Source organism: Hyperolius riggenbachi, chromosome 5, assembly GCF_040937935.1.
Source record: "Hyperolius riggenbachi isolate aHypRig1 chromosome 5, aHypRig1.pri, whole genome shotgun sequence".
NCBI classification, from domain to species: domain Eukaryota; kingdom Metazoa; phylum Chordata; class Amphibia; order Anura; family Hyperoliidae; genus Hyperolius; species Hyperolius riggenbachi.
Genome location: NC_090650.1, coordinates 229,524,014 through 229,551,389, shown reverse-complemented (window position 1 = coordinate 229,551,389; position 27,376 = coordinate 229,524,014). Strand labels below are relative to the sequence as shown.

General features: G+C 44.8%; 1 protein-coding gene across 2 annotated transcripts in view; it reads right to left on the bottom strand.

Moving 5' to 3' along the window:
• Positions 1 to 27,376, bottom strand: part of RETREG1 (reticulophagy regulator 1) — a 159,895-nt gene that overhangs the window by 19,789 nt on the left and 112,730 nt on the right. The window lies entirely within an intron of this gene.

Sequence of the window (27,376 nt, the reverse complement as noted above, 5' to 3'; positions counted from 1 at the left end):
CATCAGAGGGGTGGGGGTGGGGTTTTGAGTACTTGTTTGAAGTTGTTGAATGTAAAATAATAATAATATTAATAAAGTTTTACATATACCATAGAATAAAAGTAATTTTCATTTCCAAATAGCTAGCTGTTAAGTAAACATTTGATATATGAATTTGAACCCTTTTACCTATGAAAGTATTTTAGTTCTTTTTTTTTTTGTGTGATTTGGGAACCTCTACAAATGTATAATCCATCCATAATGATCTGGCTATGTGACTAGGCAATGAACTATCTTGCACGCTTGCAGTATTACTGGAATTACAGGTTAACAAATAAAATTATTTGGATGAGTTTTTTTGTTTTGTTTTTTGTGGCATAAGGACATTGACTACAAAAACTCTGATGAAGTTATGAACATGTAAAAATAACAACCCAAAGGGCTATTTGACTTCTTTCACTGCTACCTACTCAAACCAGTTAGGCGAGCTACAGGATGCCAACAAAAATGATGTTGTATTTTTGTACAGCAAAGCCTGCAGCCCTGTTCATTTAAAAATGTATATGAACGGGATAAGAATGCAACTGCATACCAACACATGGCACTACACATTGTGACCCATACATGCTCTGCTATCTTCATTCAGAATGAGTATCAGATTTTACTGGGAAAGCAAGTTTGCATGAAAAATGTAACCTGGCTGTTGCTCAACAGTCATGCAGACAATATAAACATCAGACAATACAGTAATGGTTAACAGTACATAAATAATTTGTTTTGTGATTGTACAGCTCTGTGGTGTATTTTGGTATCCCAGCAGCTGCAGGATTACTGTTAGGTCTGGAGGTATTTGTGTGGGGAAAGAAACTGTCTGGAAGTTTGCTATCTCAATCCTGAAGGAAGGAGCTGGAATATTGAGTAGGCAGGTGAGAGGGGTCTCAGTGGCAATCTTGTAGGCTCTTGTTTTTCACCTATTTTTGCTAGAACCTAGTGATGCTTTCTGCTGATTGGATGATGCTCTACAGTCTCACTTTCTCACATACTGTGGCTGAGGGCTGATTCAGTGACAGCAGAATTAAATTATCCCATTACTGTCTGTGGTTGGCTGATTTTTTTCAGCAACCTCATGGAGTACATCCTGTGCTGGGCAGTCTTAATGATGTCGGCAATTTAGGAGATTAAAGACCCAAGGAATTTGAATGACTTCACCTGGGTAACAGCTGGTCCATTTATGATGGGGAAAGGGATGGAGGGGAGGAGGGGCATGCTGGGAGGGTGTATTTTCTGAAATCTAATCTCCTCTCCAGTCTTGACAACATTAAGCTCCAAATTCTTGCTACTGCACCAACAACAGCTGTCCCAATCAGATATGATGTACTGTCATTAATGTGTGTATAAACAAAGATCTGTCTAAGTGGTTAGGCTATGATTTATCTAACATGCCTCCAGTATAGTTGGATCAACAGAATTAAAGGAACAATGACTGGATGAGTTTCATGCTGCATAGGTGACGTTTGCAATGTACACTCTAAGAGCACTCAGAATCATATGAAGATTACAGCACTAAGGACTTTTGATTGTTTTAATATAAAAAGTCTACACTGCAGGTACCACAATTACAGAACCTCTGCTCCACTGATTGGCCAGCATTCATTGTGGTCTGTTATGATGATCGGGGAGGAGGGAAGTTGTCACTGTTTACTTCTCATACCAGACAATCCTTTCAAGATTGGTGATTCACTTAGGTTATCCATTGCTGTTCAGTGTTCTTTGGCCATGGAGAATCTCACTAAATTAGTCATCGTGGTTTAAAAGGACAATCAGACCCAGAGTGTGGTGAGAAATTAACTGACAGATGCACAACCCTGACACCTCTTCCTTATTTTGCAAAATATAGTTTTTTTCTCTCTGTTGAAAGAGTTTATTAAAGTGGACCTGAACTCTTGCACATGATATAAGAAAAACAAATAGAAATGCTATGTGAACCCTTTGGAATTATATGGATTTCTGCACACATTGGTCATAAAATAAGTCACAACAATAGAAAATCACAGTCTGCTTAACCACTTAAATGAGTTATCAGGGAAAATTAGTACATTGAGGTTTACTCACCTGGGGCTTTCTCCAGCCCCTTGCAGTAGACTGTCCCACACCGACCGCTCTGCTCCCCGCCGCTGTCCCGGTCTCGCTGCATGGTGCAGAGGCTGACCGCGGGGCCGGCCTTACTGCGCCTGCGTGAGCCGCCACTGCCAATCCTCGCCATTGCTTTCCGATCGATTTCCAAGCATTTTCCAATCGATTTCCTTTTAAAGTGAACGGAAATCGATCAGAAAATACTCGGAGATCGATCGGAAAGCAGATCGGACATGATGGAAATAATCGATCTGACAGTAAATTGGCCAGAACATTTCATAGTGTGTATCTAACATTGAACAGCAGTACTGGCAAAATATTCTGTGGACAGGTTAAACCAAAGTTGAGTTGTTTGGAAGAAACACACAACACAGTGTGGAGAAAAAGAGGCACAGCACAACAAAATCAAAACCTCATCCCAACTATGAAGCATGGTGGTGGGGGCAGCATGGTTTGGGGCTGCTTTGCTGTGTCAGGGTCTGGATGGATTGCTATCATCGAAGAAAAAATGAATTCCAACGTTTATCAAGACATTTTGCAGGAGAACCTAAAACCATCTGTCCACAAGCTGAAGCTCAGCAGAAGATCAGTGTTGCAACAGGACAATGACCCAAAGCATAGAAATAAGTCAACAGAATGGCTTAAAGAGACACTGAAGCGAAAAAAAATATATGATATAATGAATTGGTTGTGTACTATAAATAATTACTAGAAGATTAGCAGCAAAGAAAATATTCTCATATTTTTATTTTCAGGTATATAGTGTTTTTTCTAACATTGCATCATTCTCTAATATGTGCAGATTACACAACACCCAGCATTCAAAATGATTCTTTCAGAGCAGTATGTGAACTAATGACCTCTCCTCTGGCAAAGGAAAAGTAAAAAATTAACTAACAGTTGAGATAATAAAAATCAGAAAACAGCCCTCTCCACGACTTTGAAAGTCGTAGAGCTTAATAGCTTTTTTGTATAGAGATAACAACTGGAGTTTCTTAACTCTTCCTGTACTGGAAACAATTAGACTGCTGCGTCTGATCTTAATGTTTTATTTCTTAGCTGTACTACACATACAAATCATAATATCATATTTTTTTTCACTCTCTTTAAACAGAAGAAAATACACCTTCTGGAGTGGCCCAATTGAGATGCTGTGGCATGACCTCAAAAAAGCGATTTACACCAGACATCCCAAGAATATTGCTGAACTGAAACAGTTCTGTAAAGAGAAATGGTCAAGAATTACTCTTGACCGTTGTGCATGTCTGATCTGCAACTACAGGAAACGTTTGGTTGAAGTTATTGCTGCCAAAGGAGATTCAACCACTTATTAAATCCAAGGGTTCACATACTTTTTTCCACCTGCACTGTGAATGTTTACACAATGTGTTCAATAAAAACATGGAAATCACATTGGCTCCCATTAATAGACAGCGTCAGGAGCCAATGAAAGCGGCTCCTGACTGGATGTCAGCACTCTGCCTCCATAGAGACAGCAGAGAGAGAAATCTGCGGTGATGGGGCAGCGTCGTGACCAGCGAGATTGGTGGGTATATGCGGCGATTCTTTGGGAGGCTGGGTTTTACCGTACCAGCAGTCTCTGATCCTTAAAGGGAAGGTTCGCGCAGGATATAAAAAACAAACTGCACTTACCTGGGGCTTCTTCCAGCTCCTGGCAGTTGATCAGTGCCCTCGCCGCAGCTCCTCTCCCTCCTGGCGTCCAGCGGTGAAGAAGCCGACCTCGCCAGGTCGGCTTCTGTGCGCTCCACGGCGGGGGTTACATGGTGTAGGCACGTCATCGGGTCTCTACTGCGCCTGCGCAGTAGAGACCAGATGACGTCACTTACAACATGTGACCCGCGCCGTGGAGCGCACATGAAGTTGACCCAGAAGCCGACCTCGGCTTCTTCACCGCTGGACGCCGGGAGGGAGAGGAGCTGCGGCGAGGGCACCGATCAACTGCCAGGAGCTGGAAGAAGCCCCAGGTAAGTGCAGTTCGTTTTTTATATCATGCGCGGATCTTCCCTTTAAGGGGGCAGAGACTGCTGGTACAGAAGTGGTTAAGCAGACTGATTGTTTATTGTTATGACTTAGATGAAGATCAGATTACATTTTATGGCCAATTTGTGTAGAAATCCATATAATTCAAAAGGGTTCACATACACTATGTTATATTTTTGCCCAAGACAATCTCAGATTATAAGAAATTGTCTGGGCCAATGAAAGCCTGGCCTCTATACAAAGCTTTAGTTGAAACTAGTCTGCAGATCATAGACATTTGAGAATCACTGGAATCACTGCACTATGGTACCAGCCGAGCTACTATGAGTAAACTGGTGAGGCTTCAATAAAACCCTTGTAAATGCTGTAGAGGAGGCTCAAAAATTGGAGTATTATGTCATCACCTCCAATAAAGCCATCACGTGCTGACATTTTATGAATTTGGCAGCTTCCCACACCACATTACTGCTAGGCATTAAAATGCTTATGCATATCTGGAAAAGACAGACTCAAATGTCAGGACACAAGTATAGTATGAACGCTAATCCACAGCCTTTTGGAGGTTTAACTGTCTGTTCATAAAGGTGTATAAAGTAACTGGTTTTGTTTGTTTTTATTTTGCTGTGTCATTTTTCTTCTTGTACTTTTTAAATGAAATTTCAGTTATATGCCAAAAATTCAAGTGAATGTATCACGCTATGAAAGCAAAACAGAAATAAAAAAATACAATCAATGGAACCAATAAAACAGTAAAACAGAGGCCAAAATAACCAGTCTATTAAAGGGAACCTGAAGTGAGAGGGATATGGAAGCTGACGTATTTGTTGTATTTGAAACAATACCAGTTGCCTGCCTGTCCTGCTGATCTTCTGCCTCTTATGCTTTTAGCTATAGATCATAAACAAGCATGCAGATCAGATGTTTCTGACAAAAATCAGACAAGATTAACTGCATTCCTGTTTCAGGTGTGTGATTCAGACACTACTGCAGCCAAAAAGATCGGCAGGACTGCCAGGCAACTTGTATTGTTTAAAATAAAATCAGTATGGCAGCCCCCATATACCTTTCGCTTCAGGTTCCTTTTAACTAAAAGACAATCCTAGGTGTTGGAAGTACGCTACTGCATCCTGCAGGCCTCAACAACACAGTTTATCAAATCCACCCAGGAGATGTTTGTCACCAACAATTGGTTACCGTCAGCCAAGCAGCAGTTAGAATGTGGGAGATGAGCTTCCTGAAGTATTTAGAAACACCTTGAATGAGCAAGTCTAGAAGATAGAGAAGTAGATTAGGGGGAACATCCACTGTCAACTGATTGTACAGGAGGTATCTGATGTGCCTACAAAAGAAGTACAATCCCAAAGTAAATGCCAATAGAGACAACAGGCCACAACCTCAGACGACCCTATAGATACCACTGGAAGAGAACTGTATACATATTCTCCTTATAAACAGTACAAAAAAATATTATATCAGCACTAGTCAAGATTATCTGCCAATAGGACAGTTCAGAGTCTCGATGGAGGACTTCCTCTCAATACTTTAAAAACCCATGCTTAGGAAAACCGGGATCAAAAAGAAGTTAGGTATAGAATTAAAAAGCTTGTATACTGAAGATCCAAGAAATAGCATAAGACTTGCCTTGGCAGGGCCATGACCATAGAGAGACTCGGAGTCAGTGAGTGGTACAACAGGTGCTAGGAACAAGAGGCTGACCAAAATGACAAATCTGAGTGTAAGGCAAAAAAGGTGGCAACCTTCAAGGGCTAGTTCACACCACAAATCACTAAGCCTAGTTGCAAACACTTAGTGCTTTATGTTACTATTTCCAGTAGCGATTCCCAGCATGTGCTAGTGATTTTGTAGCATTTGCATTTAGTGATTTTGAAGTTCTTTTGGCACAACAGCTTTTGGCAAAAAAAAAAAACCTTTGAAAATCGCTCTGTTCAGCGATTTTTAAAGCATTGTTACAGTTTCCCTATACTTTACATTGAGGCATAATGGCCTCCAAAATGCTGCAGGACGCACATTTGCATTTGGGAAAAAACTCACATCGCTGTGGTGTGAACTACCCCATACAAACACATTAGCCAAGTACTTTTTGAAACTCTGTCACTTTTTAAAGTGCTCTTGGTGTGAACCAAACCTTAAACTAGCCAGAATAGCATAAAACTGCGGTACCTTACAGGTGAAAGGGTCATCCAAATGGCCCAACTAAAAGACCAGTAATGCACACAAACTGGGATACATACATGGGGCTTGATTCACAAAGCCGTGCTAACTGTTAGCACGCTGGTGAAAAGCCCATTATCACAGCTAAACTCAGTTTAGGCATGATAAAATAAACTCGCGCGCAAAGTTTTACTCGCGCAACGCCATTAAACCCTATGCGACGTTTCGCGGTGCTAACCTACTTAGTGCAATGCTTATCACGCCCAAAAGTCTTTAGGCATGCTAACTAGGTTAGCACCGCTTTGTGAATCAAACCCATAGAGTATTTAATTATTTTACCAAGTCAAATTTAGCACTTTATTAAACGGGATTTGTGATTCCTTTTACTCTTACCCCAAATTGTTCTGGGTCACTATGAGCTTACTGTGTACTTTGTAACTCTCATTGCCCAAGTCCTACCCCATGCAGTCATATTAATCTATGCCTTGCACTTATGAGGTGCAGCCACCACTACAAAACAGCTGTATGCATATTGGATTAGTATGGCTTTGTAAAGAAAACAGGATACAGGCATACTTGCTCTCCAGCAGTTCTGGGTGTGTCTCATGAAGGAATGATTTGCATATATAGTAGTGATGCATCATGGGAGATTTTTCTTGCTCACATAAAGCTGCATAATTATTATAACTTTCACCTTCCACATCGCTTTTACTGAGTATACAGTCTTGTCACTAACTGACCCTCAGAGGGGCGCACAGTCTAATCCTTACCATAATCCATCTAATTAGTCTAGGGTCAACTTCAAGGTGAAGCCAGCTAAGTTATCGGTATGTTTTTTGGATGTTGGAGGAAACCGGAGAGCCTGGAGGAAACACACACAAACAGGGCAGAACAAATATTGCAAATTAAGTCAAATTTATCTTTAGAAGGGAAGTGTATATTTACGCAGTTTCCCAGATATTTGCCTCTTCCTCCCACCCTGTGACCGGAGATACAACTTAACCACTTAACGACCGCCCCCAGCCGATGGGCGGCGGCAAAGTCCGGGCCCAAACGACCGCAATACGCCCATCGGCGGGGGCGGCTGCGGGAGTGGCTATGCGGCGATTGCGTCATTCGTGACGCGATCAGCCGCCGGGGACTGGCTCCGCCCCCCGTTCGCCGTAACCCGCCGGCCGTTCGGAAGCGCCGGCGGGTTACTGGCATCCGGATCGCCGCTGCAACAGTGTATAATAGGCTTTGTAATGTATACAAAGCCTATTATACTGGCTGCCTCCTGCCCTGGTGGTCCCAGTGTCCGAGGGACCACCAGGGCAGGCTGCAGCCACCCTAGTCTGCACCCAAGCACACTGATTTCCCCCCCCCTGCCCCCTGATCGCCCACAGCACCCCTCAGACCCCCCCCTGCCCACCCCCCAGACCACTGTTTGCACCCAGTCACCCTCCTAATCACCCATCAATCACTCCCTGTCACTATCTGTCAACGCTATTTTTTTTTTAAGTCCCTAATCTGCCCCCTACTCCCTCCTGATCACCCCCCCACCCCTCAGATTCTCCCCAGACCCCCCCCAGACCCCCCCCCCCCCCCCGTGTACTGTATGCATCTATCCCCCCTGATCACCTGTCAATCACCTGTCAATCACCTGTCAATCACCTGTCAATCACCCGTCAATCACCCCCTGTCACTGCCACCCATCAATCAGCCCCTGATCTGCCCCTTGCGGGCAATCTGATCACCCCCCCACACCAATAGATCGCCCGCAGATCCGACATCAGATCACCTCCCAAATCCATTGTTTACATCTATTCTCTCCTCTAAACACCCACTAATTACCCATCAATCACCCCCTATCACCACCTGTCACTGTTACCCATCAGATTAGACCCTAATCTGCCCCTTGCGGGCACCCAATCACCTGCCCACACGCTCAGATTGCCCTCAGACCCCCCCCTTATCAATTCGCCCGTGCAATATTTACATCTGTTCTCCCCTGTAATAACCCACTGATTACCTGTCAATCACCCATCAATCACCCCCTGTCACTGCCACCCATCAATCACCCCCTGTCACTGCCACCCATCAATCAGCCCCTAACCTGCCCCTTGCGGGCAATCTGATCACCCACCCACACCAATAGATCGCCCGCAGATCCGACATCAGATCACCTCCCAAATCCATTGTTTACATCTATTCTCTCCTCTAAACACCCACTAATTACCCATCAATCACCCCCTATCACCACCTGTCACTGTTACCCATCAGATTAGACCCTAATCTGCCCCTTGCGGGCACCCAATCACCTGCCCACACGCTCAGATTGCCCTCAGACCCCCCCCTTATCAATTCGCCCGTGCAATATTTACATCTGTTCTCCCCTGTAATAACCCACTGATTACCTGTCAATCACCCATCAATCACCCCCTGTCACTGCCACCCATCAATCACCCCCTGTCACTGCCACCCATCAATCAGCCCCTAACCTGCCCCTTGCGGGCAATCTGATCACCCACCCACACCAATAGATCGCCCGCAGATCCGACATCAGATCACCTCCCAAATCCATTGTTTACATCTATTCTCTCCTCTAAACACCCACTAATTACCCATCAATCACCCCCTATCACCACCTGTCACTGTTACCCATCAGATTAGACCCTAATCTGCCCCTTGCGGGCACCCAATCACCCGCCCACACCTCAGAACGCCCTCAGACCCCAGCCCTGATCACCTCGCCAGTGCATTGCTTGCATCTATTTCCCCCCTCTAATCACACCTTGAGACACCCATCAATCACCTCCTGTCACCCCCTAGCACACCTACCCATCAGATCAGGCCCTAATTTGCCCCGTGTGGGCTCCTGATCACTCGGCCAAACCCTCAGATCCCCCTCAGACCCCCTTCCGATCACCTCCCCAGTGCATTGATTGCATCTATTTTCCCCTCTAACCGCCCCCTGAGACACCCATCAATCACCTCCTGTCACCCCCCTAGCACTCCTATCCATCAGATCAGGCCCAATACATCCTGTCATCTAAGAGGCCACCCTGCTTATGACCGATTCCACAAAATTTGCCCCCTCATAGACCACCTGTCATCAAAATTTGCAGATGCTTATACCCCTGAACAGTCATTTTGAGAAATTTGGTTTCCAGACTACTCACAGTTTTGGGCCCGTAAAATGCCAGGGCAGTATAGGAACCCCACAAGTGACCCCATTTTAGAAAGAAGACACCCCAAGGTATTCTGTTAGGTGTATGATGAGTTCATAGAATATTTTATTTTTTGTCAAAAGTTAGCGGAAATTGGATTGTTATTGTTTTTTTCACAAAGTGTCATTTTTCACTAACTTGTGAGAAAAAATAAAATCTTCTATGAACTCACCATACCCCTAACGGAATACCTTGGGGTGTCTTCTTTCTAAAATGGGGTCACTTGTGGGGTTCCTATACTGCCCTGGCATTTTAGGGGCCCTAAACCGTGAGGAGTAGTCTAGAAAACAAATGCCTCAAAATGACCTGTGAATAGGACGTTGGGCCCCTTAGCGCACCTAGGCTGCAAAAAAGTGTCACACATGTGGTATCGCCATACTCAGGAGAAGTAGTATAATGTGTTTTGTGGTGTATTTTTACACATACCCATGCTGGGTGGGAGAAATCTCTCTGTAAATGGACAATTGTGTGTAAAAAAAATCAAAAATGTGTCATTTACAGAGATATTTCTCCCACCCAGCATGGTTATATGTAAAAATACACCACAAAACACATTATACTACTTCTTCTGAGTACGGCGATACCACATGTGTGACACTTTTTTGCAGCCTAACTGTGCTAAGGGGCCCAAAGTCCAATGAGTACCTTTAGGATTTCACAGGTCATTTTGAGACATTTGGGTTCAAGACTACTCCTCATGGTTTAGGGCCCCTAAAATGCCAGGGCAGTATAGGAACCCCACAAGTGACCCCATTTTAGAAAGAAGACACCCCAAGGTATTCTTTTAGGTGTATGATGAGTTCATAGAAGATTTTATTTTTTGTCACAAGTTAGCGGAAATTGATATGTATTGGTTTTTTTTTCACAAAGTGTCATTTTCCGCTAACTTGTGACAAAAAAAAAATCTTCTATGAACTCACCATACTCCTAACAGAATACCTTGGGGTGTCTTCTTTCTAAAATGGGGTCACTTGTGGGGTTCCTATACTGCCCTGGCATTTTAGGGGCCCTAAACCGTTAGGAGTAGTCTAGAATCCAAATGCCTCAAAATGACCTGTGAATAGGACGTTAGGCCCCTTAGCGCACCTAGGTTGCAAAAAAGTGTCACACATGTGGTATCGCCGTACTCAGAAGAAGTAGTATAATGTGTTTTGGGGTGTATTTTTATACATACCCATGCTGGGTGGGAGAAATCTCTCTGTAAATGGACAATTGTGTGTAAAAAAAATCAAATAATTGTCATTTACAGAGATATTTCTCCCACCCAGCATGGGTATGTGTAAAAATACACCCCAAAACACATTATACTACTTCTCCTGAGTACGGCGGTACCACATGTGTGGCACTTTTTTGCACCCTAAGTGCGCTAAGGGGCCCAAAGTCCAATGAGTACCTTTAGGATTTCACAGGTCATTTTGCCACATTTGGTTTCAAGACTACTCCTCACGGTTTAGGGCCCCTAAAATGCCAGGGCAGTATAGGAACCCCACAAATGACTCCATTTTAGAAAGAAGACACCCCAAGGTATTCCGTTAGGAGAATGGCGAGTTCATAGAAGATTTTATTTTTTGTCACAAGTTAGCGGAAAATGACACTTTGTGAAAAAAAACAATTACAATCAATTTCCGCTAACTTGTGACAAAAAAAAAAAATCTTCTATGAACTCACCATACATCTAACGGAATACCTTGGGGTGTCTTCTTTCTAAAATGGGGTAATTTGTGGGGTTCCTATACTGTCCTGGCATTTTAGGGGCCCTAAACCGTGAGGAGTAGTCTTGAAACGAAATTTCTCAAAATGACCTGTGAAATCCTAAAGGTACTCATTGGACTTTGGGCCCCTTAGCGCAGTTAGGGTGCAAAAAAGTGCCACACATGTGGTATCGCCGTACTCAGGAGAAGTAGTATAATGTGTTTTGGGGTGTATTTTTCCACATACCCATGCTGAGTGGGAGAAATATCTCTATAAATAGACAATTGTGTGTAAAAAAAATAAAAAAATTGTCATTTACGGAGATATTTCTCCCACCCAGCATGTGTATGTGTAAAAATACACCCCAAAACACATTATACTACTTTTCCTGAGTACGGCAATACCACATGTGTGGCACTTTTTTGCGGCCTAACTGCGCTAAGGGGCCCAAAGTCCAATGAGCATCTTTAGGCTTTACAGGGGTGCTTACAATTAGGCACCCCCCAAATGCCAGGACAGTAAACACACCCCACAAATGACCCCATTCTGGAAAGTAGACACTTCAAGGTATTCAGAGAGGAGCATAGTGAGTCCGTGGCAGATTTCATTTTTTTTTTGTCGCAAGTTAGAAGAAATGGAAACTTTTTTTTTTTTTTTTTTTTGTCACAAACTGTCATTTTCCGCTAACTTGTGACAAAAAATAAAATCTTCTATGAACTCACCATGCCTCTCACTGAATACTTTGGGATGTCTTCTTTCCAAAATGGGGTCATTTGGGGGGTATTTGTACTATCCTGGAATTTTAGCCCCTCATGAAACCTGACAGGTGCGCAGAAAAGTCAGAGATGCTTGAAAATGGGAAAATTCACTTTTGGCACCATAGTTTGTAAACGCTATAACTTTTACCCAATCCAATAAATATACACTGAATGTTTTTTTTTTTATCAAAGACATGTAGCAGAATAACTTTCGCGCTCAAATGTATAGGAAATTTTACTTTATTTGAAAAATGTCAGCACAGAAAGTTAAAAAAGTCATTTTTTTGACAAAATTCATGTCTTTTTTGATGAATATAATAAAAAGTAAAACTCGCAGCAGCAATCAAATAGCATCAAAAGAAAGCTGTATTAGTGACAAGAAAAGGAGGTAAAATTCATTTAGGTGGTAGGTTGTATGACCGAGCAATAAACCGTGAAAGCTGCAGTGGTCTGAATGGAGAAAAAGGCTCTGGTCCTTAAGGGGCGAAAAGACTGTGGTCCCGAAGTGGTTAAACTCCCTAGTTGATTGTCAGTACAATACCCTACGGCTACTCCCTAGTTGAGGCTCGTGTGTTTTTGATGGACATTCTTCAGAATATAGCATAGCCTGCGATGCTTAGAGTTGTGTGCATTGCTCATAAACCACTTCTGAACTTTTCCTTTGTGTAGTCACCTGGCTGGATGGGTTTGCAATGCTGACAATTTGTGTCAATGTCAGAAGGTTACTGCCTGAGAAAACAAATATCGCTCAGCCTTGGGTGATTAGCTCTGTTACGGAGGATGCAACTTCAACTTTCTTGCCAAGAAGGAGCTATAGGCAGGGCCGGGCCAAAGCAGAGGCAAGAGAGGCTCCAGCCTCAGGGCGCAGTGTAGGAAAGGGCGCGCAACGCCCTCAGCGATCACTCTCCTGTTGCGTTTGAAGCAGAGATACAGTGGGATGCGAAAGTTTGGGCAACCTTGTTAATCGTCATGATTTTCCTGTATAAATTGTTGGTTGTTAAGATAAAATATGTCAGTTAAATATATCATATAGGAGACACACACAGGGATATTTGAGAAGTGAAATTAAGTTTATTGGATTTACAGAAAGTGCGCAATAATTGTTTTAATAAAATTAGGCAGGTGCATACATTTGGGCACAATTTTTTGTCATTTTATTAATTCCAAAACCTTTAGAACTAAATATTGGAACTCAAATTGGCTTGGTAAGCTCAATGACCCCTGACCTATATACACAGGTGAATCCAATTATGAGAAAGAGTATTTAAGGGGGTCAGTTGCAAGTTTCCTTCTTTTCTCTGAAGAGTATCAACATGGGGGTCTTAAAACAACTCTCAAATGACCTGAAGACAAAGATTGTTCACCATCATGGTTTAGGGGAAGGATACAGAAAGCTGTCTCAGAGATTTCAGCTGTCTGTTTCCACAGTTAGGAACATACTAAGGAAATGGAAGACCACAGGCTCAGTTCAAGTTAAGGCTTGAAGTGGCAGACCAAGAAAAATCTCAGATAAACAGAAGCAACGAATGGTGAGAACAGGCAGAGTCAACCCACAGACCAGCACCAAAGACCTACAACATCATCTTGCTGCAGATGGAGTCACTGTTCAACCATTCGACACTCCTTTACACAAGTAGATGCTGTATGCGCGAGTCATGCAGAGCAAGCCTTTTCTCCAACCACAGCACAAACAGAGCCGCCTAAGCTAAGGTATGCTAAAGCACATTTGGACAAGCCAGCTTCATTTTGGAATAAGGTGCTGTTCACTGATGAAACTAAAATTGGGCATAACAAGGGGCGTTATGCATGGAGGAAAAACAACACAGCATTCCAAGAAAAGCACCTGCTACCTACAGTAAAATATGGTGGTGGTTCCATCATGTTGTGCGGCTGTGTGGCCAGTGCAGGGACTGGGAATCTTGTCAAAGTTGAGGGACGAATGGATTCCATTCAGTATTAGCAGATTCTGGAGACCAATGTCCAGGAATTAATGACAAAGCTGAAGCTGCCCCAGGGCTGGATCTTTCAACAAGACAACGACTCTAAACACTGCTCAAAATCCACTAAGGCATTCATGCAGAGGAACAAGTACAACGTTCTGGAATGGCCATCTCAGTCCCCAGACCTGAATATTATTGAAAATCTGTGGTGTGAGTTAAAGAAAGATGTCCATGCTCAGAAGCCATAAAACCTGAATGAACTACAGATGTTTTGTAAAGAGGAATGGTCCAAAATACCTTCAAGCAGAATCCAGACTCTCGTTGAAACCTACAGGAAGCGTTTAGAGGCTGTAATTTCTGCACAAGGAGGATCTACTAAATATTGATTTAGTTTCGTTTTTGTGATGCCCAAATGTATGCAACTGCCTAATTTTGTTTAAACAATTATTGCACACTTTCTGTAAATCCAATAAACTTCATTTCACTTCTCAAATATCACTGTGTGTGTCTCCTATATAATATATTTTGTTTTGGAAGAGAGGGGTACAGATTCCAGGAGCAGCTCACCATCACTTTAAAAGTTTCCATTTATTCCAACATCATTAAAAATGAAAAACTTGGCACACTGTTTAAAAATATATACTTATCAGGCACATCAGAAGATCTAGAGGTGCAGAGACCGAGGTTCGGTCTCGAGAAAGCCCTAAGTGGGGGCGAAACGGCCGTCGACTCATCCTCTGCACCTCTAGATCTTCTGATGTGCCTGATAAGTATATATTTTTAAACAGTGTGCCAAGTTTTTCATTTTTAATGATGTTGGAATAAATGGAAACTTTTAAAGTGATGGTGAGCTGCTCCTGGAATCTGTACCCCTCTCTTCCAAAACAATGAATAATCTATGCAATTATATCCGGTTGATGCACCACCAATGTTGAAGTTATTACAAGTTTATCCTAATTTGAGTGCACTCGCCACATTCGGTCTCTATTCAAAATATATAATATATTTAACTGACTGCAGTGACTGCAAGCCAGATAACTAGAAATTAAGGTGTTGGGGTGTTGGGGGCCCTGGGGCGCCTCTTAGGCTAATAGCAATCAGTGTGTGACGGCTGGGGTGGGAGGGACGGAGGGGCGCCATTTGGTGTCTCAGCCTTGGTTGCTGGAGGACCTTGTCCCTGCTCTGGCTATAGGAGATAGCAAGCCAGAAGCCATCAAAGTAATTTCAATATCTTTACTGTATAAAAGTACAGACAGTTGCCACACAAATCTCTGCACACTGCTAATTAATGTTAGTCTACTTTCATAAGCATTAAAAATGGCAAGAGTGAACTAGGACTTCACATGATATATTCACCAAGGGAAAGTGTACAGACGTTACAAAACCTACATTCATAGCAAAATCCCTGAGGCCCCGATTACACTTAATCAGTCGGTACGCGTTTCTTCTTCTTCTCCATAGCAGTGCATTGTGAAAAAGATTTCAGTTAAAACATGTTAAGTGTGAACTGTGCCATAGGAAAACATGGGCATTACTTTGAAAATCTGTTGTTCTTTCAGTTACAGAGAGTAGACCCTTTCGGGACCGGCTGCCTAACCCCCCTTAAGGACCCAGCTATTTTACATGCGGGGGGGAGGGGGGGGGGGGAGGAAGGGAGATGTCCCCCCTGCAGCCAGCAGCCTTCACTCACCTCCCAGGCTCCAGCGATGAGCCGTTGTGGACACCTCTGCTCTGGCCGGCATCCCCGCTCATACTGACTCTAAGTTCCGGGTCGCGGCTTGATGCAGTCAACAAGCCAGGACCCGGCACTTACGTCAGAGCAAGTGGGGATGTGGGCCAGAGCGGAGGGGAGCGCCGATCACCGGGGGAAAAGCAGGAAGATGAGTGGATCCTCTTCTTCCCCTTCCCCACCGCCACATCAGTAACAGGGATCACTACGATCCGCCGGCGATCGCGCGATGGCTCCTGGTCAGTGAAGGGAGATGTCAGCTATCATATGACAGCTTAATCTCCCCTCTTGGGTGCGCACAATTGCGTCGGGTGTGGAAACGGTGGGCGGCGTGACCAGCCACAAGTGCGGCGTAGGTTTTACTATACGCAGTGCCCAATCGGTTAAGTGTAAACGGGACCTAAACTAGCATATGAATGATTGAGATACTCAAAAGTTCAGCTTCTCAATCTGAGCCACTTTATTAAAAACATAACAAGAGGACCAGGAAATGACATGACTCCCATGTGTGACAAAGTAATATTTAATCATATCTGGCACACTCCAAACCTCTTGAGATTTAGACATGTTGTTTGAGACTGGATTATGGTGTGTTTTTCTTTACTGAAAGTCTTAACTACTGATTCCCACGCTTTACCTTTATCTGAAACCCCGTGCAAGAATTTTGCATGTGAGAGCTCATTAAATGAGGTAAACACTCTTATTTGTGTGGATGATGTAGCTGAATATCAACACATATGAACTTTTACACACAAATGGTATTCAAGGAGCAAACTGATGCAAAATTGAGTGCACAGAAGTGGAAAAGAAGTGTGAGAATCTAAAGCTAAGATCTCAAATACAGGAACAGGCTTAGCTGCAGGTTATTGTCTGCATTGCACGGGTCCCCCTCCTCCATCAGGCACAGTGCTTTCTGGTGGGGGAAGAGGGAGATTTGCCACCCACTTCTACAATGTCTGCCACACTGGTTAAACTTATAGGATGCTGGAAAATACCTTGTCCCATACGCAATTAACTTATCCCCTGAGTTTTCTCCTGGGAGATCATTTTTTATCTTCTCTATGAAGTAACTTTTCAGCAATTTACAAATTAAAAAGTAACAAAAAATTATGAACAAAGAAATATCAGTCTTATTTTGAGTGTTTTCTTGCTTGTTTAAAATGTATTTTATTGATATGGGCCCATATGCAATTCACTTTTCCTCCTTAGTTCTCTCCAAGTTGACATTTTTAAACTTGACAGTAAAATGCCTTTTAAGCCACCAGAAAGCAGGAAAATGCTCAAAATAATTTTGATAGTACTTTTTCAACTTTTTTGGGTACTTTTTTAGTTGAAAAGTGCTAAAAAGTTATTTTAATTTGAAAATGAAAAATTATCTCTTAGGAGAAAACTCAGATGAAAAAGTGAATTGCATATGGCCCATGGTGTTAAAATATCTCCTAGGAGAAAACCCTGGAGAAAAGTTAATTGAATAGGGCCCAAGGACTCTTCCAGTTCCTTACCAGTAATGACCTACATTTTTGTTAATCATTTGTTTACTATATACATGATAAAGTAGAATCCATTTATACTAAACCCCAGGGGATCTGGCCAAGTAGTTAACGTCATCAGAAGTTTACTATATTAGAGTTGGTCATAAATTGTACATTCATAGAGGTGTGTTGTTGGGACCTGAGGACTGAGTTTATCGTAGCCAGAGATTTCTTATATCAGAGTACATTATTACGAGATTCTACTGTAGTAGCACAGCTTGGCTGTGAATTATAAGTTAAAGTGTACCCGAGATCGCCACAATGCATTAATTTATACTTACCTGCTGCTTCCTCCAGCCCCATGAGGAACGTGGCCTCTCTCACCATCCTGTCCGTTCACTAGATATCCTTGCCGGTAATCCATTCTGTCACCGGCCTCTGTGTACTACTCTGACACAGGCACAGAACGCTCCCAGGTGCAGGAGTGCGCATGCGGTCAGGCCGTGCATGTGCAGAAGAGCGCAGCTAGTCAGATTTGAGAATATCTAGTGAACGGAGGGGCCAGACCTCTTGGGTCTGGAGGAAGCCCCAGGTAAGGTTCCCTTCAAGTCCCACTTCAAAGCAGGCATTCAAAATATATGCAGCAGTGTGTTCTCAGAACTGTCTGATGTCGTTGTGTATTGCACACTGAGATGCGCTGCTAAAATCAACTCAGCAATGTGGCAGTGTGCTCTGGCCCTAAAGCTAGGTACACATGCTGCTCTGAATTCAGCTGTGGCAGATAATTGGGAGTCAGCGTGTGTACAGTGGCCGCTCAACACCTGCTAAAGATGGGGCCCCCTACTACCCCATCCGTGTGAATTACCGTATATACTCGCAAGCAAGCCGACCCGCATGTAAGCCAACCCCCCAACTTTTACCTGAAAAACCAGGCAAAAATGATTGACCCCCATATAAGCCAGGAGTATGAAATGCTGGCCGCGTGATCCCCCCAGTGTGTCCCAGTATAGCTAGTATAGTGCCCAGTATAGCTAGTATAGTGTCCCAGTATAGCTAGTATAGTGCCCAGTGTGGGTAGGTAGCGACCCAGTATAGCTAGTATAGTGCCCAGTATAGCTAGTAAAGTGCCCAGTATGGGTAGGTAGTCCCCCAGTATAGCTATTAAAGTGCCCAGTATAGCTAGTATAGTGCCCAGTATGGCTAGCATAGTGCCCAGTATGGCTAGTATAGTGCCCCAGTATAGCTAGCATAGTGCCCCAAGTATAGCTAGCATAGTGCCCAGTATAGCTAGTATAGTGCCCCAGTATAGCTAGTATAGTGCCCAGTATGGCTAGTATAGTCCCAGTATGGGTAGGTGGGTGGGTAGGTAGTTAGTGCCCCTTCCCGTTCCCCCCGCAGTCGCCGCTGCTACTACCTTAGGCGCCGCCGCTTTCTCTATCCCCGTCCTGGTCCGGTAACTAATTCACAGCAGCGCGCCCCTGGGCGGCTGCTGTGATGACGGAGGAAACCATAGAGAGCGGCTTCCTGTAGCGGCGATGCCGTTACTATGGGAACCGCTCTCTATGGTTTCCTCCGTCATCACAGCAGCCGCCGAGGGGCGCGCTGCTGTGAATTAGTTACCGGAGCAGGACGGGGATAGAGGAAGCGGCGGCGCCTAAGGTAATAGCAATAGCAGCGGCGGCCGCGGGGGGAGCGGGAAAGGGCACTACCTACCCACTCACCTACCCATACTGGCACATGACTCGCAAGCAAGCCGACCCCCCAACTTTTGGGACACTTTTGGGGGGTGAAAAATTTGGCTTGCTTGCGAGTATATACGGTAAATCCATCAGAAACTGCTCATCATCAAACCCCCCATAGCATAGCAACAGGCGCATTGCTTGCTAGGAAGCTGATGATAGGTCTGTACAACGTCGTCAATGCTCTGTTGTCCGTCAGGAATCGGTACACGGGCCCTTGGGCGACAGACAACTTCCAAAGATCCACCCGTGTGTACAGGTCTTAAAGAGGAACTCCAGTGAAAATAATGTAATAAAAAAGTGCTTCATTTTTACAATAATTATGTATAAATGATTTAATCAGTGTTTGCCCATTGTAAAATATTTTAAATCCCTGATTTATATTCTGACATTTATCACATGGTGACATTTTTACTGCTGGCAAGTGATGTAGCTGCTGCTTCCTGTTTTGGCAGTTGGAAACAGCTGTAAACAGCTATTTCCCACAATGCAACAGGGTTCACAGACAGGAAACTGCCAAGAGTACATACTTTGTGGGATGGGTTTCACCACAATATCAGCCATACAGCGCCCCCTGATGGTCTGTTTGTGAAAAGGAATAGATTTCTCATGTAAAAGGGGGTATCAGCTACTGATTGGGATAAAATTCAATTATTGGTCGGAGTTTCTCTTTAAGGTGCGTAAACACAAATATTGTCGCACGCAGAAATCAGCTCAGGGCTGGTTCCAACTGTCAACCTTGGCCGAGAACACTCTAGCATGTGTACTGGCCGTGACTTCTAGCAGTTCTTGCATTAGTACCTATGCCACATATAAGAGACAATTTACCAGCCTCTGAACTATATTTCTCATTGAATTTAATGGACAACTGAATGGAGAGGAATATAGAGGCTGCCATATTTATTTCTGTTTAAGAAATGCTCTGCCTCTAATACTTTTAGCCTCAGAACCTGAACAACTATAAGCAGATCGGGTGTTTCTGACATTATTGTCAGATTTGACAAGATTAGCTGCATGCTTGTTTCTGGTATTATTTAGACACTTCAGCAGCAAAATAGATCAGTAGGGCTACCAGGCAACTGGTATTATTCAAAAGGAGATAAATATGGCAGTCTCTATATCACTCTCACTTCAGTTTTCCTTTAATGACAGTGAATCTGCAGAAGGTGTGCTTAAAGCGGACCTGAACTCAGAACCTCCTCTCTGCTCTAAAAGATACACAGCAGCAAAACATGTCTTTGTTACAGCTGATACAAATCCTGCAATAAATCTGCAGTGTTTCTACTTCCTGCTTTCATGGAAGCAGACATATTGTTAACATCTTGTGTTTTCAAATGAGCTTATCTGCCATGGCATTCAGCTGACACAAGGGAGAGATCAAATTACAACTTGTGATTAGACACGGATGAGGGGGAATTAGACAGGCTAAACTCTCTAAATACATAAATGATGCATTTCTCTATGTTTTCCTTCTGTCCTGTGCAAGAGTTCATGTCAACTTTAAAGACTGGTACAGACAAGAGATGGCTCCCTGATGTGCAAAGCACTATTACATAGCTTTTCTCAAACATCATTATGCAGCTCGCTTGCCTTTGTCAGCAAACTGAAATAAGCAATTTTTAATTACATAAAATGACAAAATGGCTTGTGTAACAAGTATATTTGTTAGATTCATTTGTGTTTTGAAATTACAAAGTGAAATTATTTTTTTGTAATCAGAGAGAACTGATTTTAGGCACCCATCTTCTTTAATATATCTAAATCCAAAGCAAGGCTAATTCACGTGATTCCTGTTGGCAGTGACAGATAGCCTGGTATGCCTGCAGCAATTTTATCTCTGGCTACTTCTAGAGCTGGCATTCCACCAAGCTACTGAAACTGAATCCAGTCTAGTGCACAAACACAAATACACACATATACAATCCATGCCAGACACAGCTGCCTCCCCTCATCATCTCATCTCATGATATCCTGCTCTGTGGAGATGCCTAATGACCTTATGCTCTCGTGTAGTGACAGTGGTGAGGCAACAAACCCCATGACCTGCTATGGTTGGTGACCAGCCTCCAGCCACACCTCATGATAATCACTCCGTTTCAGGTTGCAGATTTCCAAACCTGAGCCCCATCACATGAGTAGATAGTAAATATTTCCTAGTAACTAATTTGGTCTACAGTTCAAAGGAAAGCTACTAAGAAAAGCCTAAGTAGAAACTCTATTTATTTCATTCAGATCTTTATAACCGCTATCCTGAAATGCTTAAACTGAACCTTATGGTGGTATAAAAGAAGCAGATAGAAGACCATTATATGGCATTAGATAGATTTTAAATAAGATAAATAAGTGATATCTGATACAGATCTTTATCTGGGTACTGCTGTTCACCACTCTATATTACATCAGATGTCAGCATACATTTGATGGAATGTGGGTGTGACTGCTGCCATTGCTAGCTTCGTACTGCTTCATACAATACAAAGCTATGGGGAACATCCAAGTGCCACTGTAATATCAGAATGGGCAGCCCGGAAGCTCCCTTCCTCACTGAGTATCACGCATGCTCAGTAGGAAGTTAGATGTTATTTCTCTGAAATATCTCCGCTTCCGCACCATGTACACTCTCCAAATTTTCAGGGTAGGGAGGGCACCCCCCCCCCCCGATCTAGCTCTGTGCCGAATTGCAGCCCCTGAGCCCCGCTGGTTCCCGAGACTGATTACAGCAAACCTATCTTGGGAACCAGCGGGGCTCCGGGGCTGCAATTCGGCACAGAGCTAGATCAGAGCTACGCTGAAAATTTGGGGAGTGTGAACGTGGTGCGGAAGCGGAGATATGTAGGATGTTTTACGTGGCTACACAACGTAATGGGACGCAGGCTCCTACTGCGCATGCGGGGCTGTCCAATCTGCGGGGCTGTCCATTCTGACACTATACCACAACAACCCTATCTTCCTCCTGCACCCCCCCCTTCAAATTAAATCAACCCACCATCACTCAACGGCAAAGGAAGGGGACACTCCACCCACAAAAATTCGACATACTCAACAACAGGGAATCCCATTATCCCTCCAAGCAGACTTCCAGGTTCCACGTTGCACTGGATGGCAGCCCGGTTGTTCTGACTTCCTTTAGAGAGGGTGAATGAGAGGCCACACCCCAGCCCACAATGCCCTGCACCTTATTCAAGGAAAATAGGTGAGAGGCAGTTTTAGCCCTGTCCCCTTCCATCAGTAACAGGAAAATGGTGGGTGCATGGCAATTACCCTTTCATAGTGTAACGATCGGTGAAGCACAGAGAGGATCTGATTACCAGTGATCTGCAGAATCACTGGGAATACAGATGTATACCAGATTATACGTGATCTGCAGTATCACTGATAATCCGATATACTAGCTAACCTCTGTTCACCTGAGTAGAGTGTAGTGTTGGGTGTAACAGTAACACTTAGAGGACTAGGCCTCAGTGCGGCAAGGAGTACTGCACAGATTCCTTCCGCAGACCTGAGCTCTCCAAGACGGGAGGAGTCAGACTGACAGTATGAAGGACAGACTGGAAGTAACCTTCAGGAGGAAGGATTACTAACAGAGCGAGGAACCGCCTCTAACAGTAAGGTCGGTTCTCGAGGTCGGACAAGCCAAGTCGTACACACACGGACAGATAAAGTACAAGATCAGGAGGCAAAGGCGGAGTCAAAGTACAGGCAGGGTTCAGCAACGGGGTATCAGATATATCGGGGTACAAAATCAGGAGGCTGAAGCAGAGTCAAGGAACGAGCCGGGGTTCGGCAACAGAGTATCAGAAATATCGAGGTACAGGATCAGAGTTCAGAAGGGTAGTCAAGGCAGGCAAAAGTCATAACAGATAATCACAATCAAACTAGTACTTTAGCTATCAAAAGAATCTAGCTAAGTGTAGGATTACAGCTCCAGCTGGTCCCGGCACACTTGCGGATCTGACTACGGATCTGGGTGCTTCCACGTATGTGATCGCGCGCGTGTAAGTCTGAATCTTGGTGGACTATCAGTCCCAGCCACACCAGTACTGTCTTGCAATGTATCCAGTGAACTGAGTGCGGGAGCCGCCTCCAATGCGGATTCCGCCGCTCTGCCTAAGCGACATGCGACATTTTTTCCGCGTTGTGACGCCATGCTGGACGCGGAAACAGCCGCCTCGCCTTGAGAGACAGCGGCTTTTCCGCGTTTCATCACAGTACCCCCCACCCCCCCGAGGAGTGGACTCCGGACAACTCCTACCAGGCTTCTCGGGGTGTAAGGCATGAAACTCTTTCCTCAACTCATCCGCATGCATGCGAGTCCCCGGTACCCACTGTCTCTCCTCAATGCCATATCCCTTCCAGTGTACCAGATACTGTACCGAGTTCTGGACAATGCGAGAGTCCAAAATTTTCTCTACTTCGAACTCAGGTTGACTATCCACCAGGACAGGAGGAGGAGGAGTAGGGCCCACATGGACTGCAGGTTTGAGCAGGGATACGTGAAATGATCTCACCCCACGCATGCTGGCTGGGAGATAAACGGTATAAGTGACGTTGTTGATCTTTTTGGTCACAGAAAACGGACCCACAAACCTGGGGCCCAGTTTGGCAGAAGGCTGCTTCAGGGTCAAGTGACGTGTGGACACCCAGACTAAATCCCCTGGCTGAAACTTCCATTCCATGGAACGTCTCTTGTCCGCTTGACCCTTTTGACTTTGGAACGCTTTCTGCAAATTATCTCTAACAATTCCCCAATTGTCCCTGAGTGACCTCTGCCAATCCTCCAGCGCTGGGAACGGAGAAGAGGCAACTGGCAAAGGGGAGAACTTGGGTGACCTCCCTGTCACAATCTGGAACGGGGAAAAACCAGAAGAAGAACTCTTTAAATTATTCTGCGCAAATTCTGCAAAAGCCAGAAACTTCACCCAGTCATTCTGTGCCTCCACAACGTAACATCTTAAAAACTGTTCTAAAGACTGATTAATTCGTTCAGTCTGCCCATTCGTCTGTGGGTGGTAGCCTGACGAGAAAGACAGCTTCATGCCCATTTGGTGGCAAAATGCCCTCCAGAATTTAGAGATAAATTGGACTCCCCGATCGGACACAATGTTCTCCGGAATGCCGTGCAGCCGGAAAATGTGGACGATGAATAGGTCAGCCAATTCTTGGGCCGAGGGGAGTCCTTTCAAAGGCACGAAATGGGCCATTTTGCTGAAGCGGTCGACTACCACCCAAATGACCGACATGCCTTCAGACCTGGGGAGCTCACCCACAAAATCCATGGACAAGTGGGTCCATGGTTCACTCGGGGCGGGTAAAGGCTGTAAGGTACCGACAGGTGCCTGCCGGGAGGGTTTACTTTTGGCACATACCGCACATTCCCTGACATATTCCTTGCAGTCTGTTGCCATAGAAGGCCACCAAGCACACCTGGCAATCAGATCCTGCGTTCTGGCAGCACCAGGGTGACCAGCACTCTTATGGGCGTGAAACATTTGTAAGACCTGAAGACGAAAAAACAGTGGGATAAACAAGACCCCCTCCGGTTTTCCCTCAGGGACATCCTGCTGAAAGGGACCCAAAACCTTTGTCCAATCCTCCCAGGTCTCTGTGGCTGCTAACACCAGCCTCTGCGGGATGATGGACTCAGGAGCGGGGGGCTGTGCTGTCTCTAATTCGAAACATCTGGACAGGGCATCTGCCTTGATGTTTTTGCTGCCTGGAGTATATGTGATAATAAATCTGAACCTCGTAAAAAATAACGACCAACGGGCCTGTCGGGGACTTAGTCTCTTAGCCCCCTCGATGTATTCCAGATTCTTCTGATCAGTATACACCGTGATCGTGTGTTCTGCCCCTTCTAACCAGTGGCGCCATTCTTCAAATGCCAATTTAATGGCCAGAAGTTCCCGGTTGCCTATGTCGTAGTTTTTCTCTGCCGGTGAAAACCTCCGAGAGAAATAGGCACACGGGTGCAACCTCCCCTGCAGCCCAGAGCGTTGAGACAGCACAGCCCCTACTCCAACTTCCGAGGCATCAACCTCCACAATGAATGGGTAAGAGGTGTCTACGTGTCTCAATATGGGTGCAGAGCAAAACAATTTTTTCAAGTGAGAAAAAGCTGCCACAGCCTCAGGAGACCAGTGGTTGGTATCTGCCCCCTTTTTTGTGAGACTGGTAAGAGGGGCAATCATCGTGGAGTATCCCTTTATGAACCTCCTATAGTAATTCGCAAAACCTAAAAATCTTTGCAGGGGCTTCAACCCCACTGGCTGTGGCCATTCCAGGACAGCTGTGACCTTGGCAGGATCCATTGACAGGCCTGAGGTGGAGATCACATGCCCTAAAAATGTGACAGTGGTCACCTCGAAAATAAATTTCTCCACCTTGGCATACAGCATATTTTGCCTCAATTTGTCCAACACGAATTTAACGTGGACCCTGTGCTCGGGGAGGTTGTTGGAATAGATTAGTATATCGTCCAGGTATACTAGTACAAATCTACCCAACACCTCCCTGAATACCTCGTTGATTAATTCTTGAAAGACGGCTGGCGCATTGCACAACCCGAAGGGCATCACTAAGTACTCGTAATGCCCGTCGGGAGTGTTGAAGGCCGTCTTCCATTTATCACCCTTTCTAATGCGGACCAGGTTGTATGCACCCCTCAGATCTAATTTTGAAAAGATCTTAGCGTTCGTGACTTGCGTTAATAAATCGTCTATCAATGGTAACGGATAACGATTCTTCACCGTGATTTTATTCAGGCCACGGTAGTCGATGCATGGTCGCAGCCCTCCGTCTTTTTTCTTAACAAAAAAGAAACCGGCCCCTGCAGGCGACCGGGAGGGGCGAATAAACCCTTTGGCTAAATTGTCACGAATGTACTCCTGCATCGCTATTTTCTCTGGTCCAGACAAATTATACAGGTGACCCCTAGGGGGCATACAACCGGCACGGAGATCGATGGGGCAATCGAAAGGGCGATGAGGAGGTAACTTGTCAGCAGCCTTGGGACAGAATACATCCGAGAACTCGGAGTATTGCTCGGGAACCCCCTCCACATGCAACTTGGTCTGACCTAAAGTCATCTTCCCTAGACACTGTTGGGAACAGAAGTCTGACCAACTAGTTAATTGTCCTGTAGCCCAATTAATCTGTGGCGAATGGAGCTGCAGCCAGGGCATTCCCAAAACAATTGTGGAGGTGGTCATGTGTAATACAAAGAAACTTAGACTTTCGTTATGCAGAACCCCAATAGTGACTTCCACCTCTGGTGTCTGAGACAGCGGACGGTCCCTTTGCAGCGGGGAGTCGTCCACAGCAGTAACCTGGATAGGTGGTTTTACTGAGGTGAGCGGAATGCCCAACTTTTCTGCGAACTCTGAACTCATAAAGTTAGCCGCGGAGCCTGAATCAACAAAGGCTTCTGTGGCTTCAGATTTGTCCCCCCATGTAATCATACAGGGAAGGAGCAAACGTTTTTCGTTTAAGGGTATGAGCCGGGCACCTAGGGTGCTACCCCCTACCACTCCTAAACGGTAGCATCTTCCCGGCTTGTTAGGGCAGTTCTGTACTATATGCCCCCCTTCAGCACAGTACAGACACAGCTGTTCGGTCATTCTCAGTCTTCGCTCTACCTGGGTCAATTTTCACCGAGCAATCTGTATCGGCTCGGATGGAGGCAAGACGGGAGAAGGTGAAATAGTAGGAGGTGGAGTCACTGGGACCGTAGTGTAAGATACCCATCTGACACGGGAACTACCCCTGGTCTGTTTTTGGTAGCGCAGCCTGCGGTCGATTCGGATGGCCGCTGAGATGGCCTCATCGACTGTTCTGGGCTCGGGCTGGCTTAACATCAAATCAGAGACCTCATCGGACAGTCCTGACAAGAAACGATCTAATAGGGCATAAGTGTCCCACCTGGCCGTAACTGACCACCTCCTAAACTCGGCCGCGTAATCTTCGACCGGACCTTCGCCTTGACGCAAAAGCTTGAGCTTCCGCTCAGAAGTCGAAGCAAGGTCCGAATCGTCGTAAATTACTGCCATAGCTTTAAAGAATTCCTCTACAGAGGTAAGAGCTTTGTCTCCGGCGGGCAGGCTATATGCCCAAGACTGGGAGTCGCCGGACAACAAAGTCTTTATAAAAGTGACCCTCTGGGTCTCAGTACCCGAAGATTGGGGTCTCAACTCAAAATAGGACAATACTCTACTCCTAAAATTCCGGAAGTCAGATCTGTGGCCGGAAAAGCTTTCAGGTACAGGCATATGTATGTCAGAGCTAGGAGAGGATCGCACATGATCCACTGATGTCTGGAGGGTTTGTACAGACCCTGATAGGGCATCAATAAGAGTCATGTGGGCGCCCAGTACTTGATTGATGTTGTCCACCGAAGTGGCAAGTACACCCAGACAATCAGTGTTTGCGTCCATTTTGTATTTGGTCTGGCGTTCTGTAACGATCGGTGAAGCACAGAGAGGATCTGATTACCAGTGATCTGCAGAATCACTGGGAATACAGATGTATACCAGATTATACGTGATCTGCAGTATCAC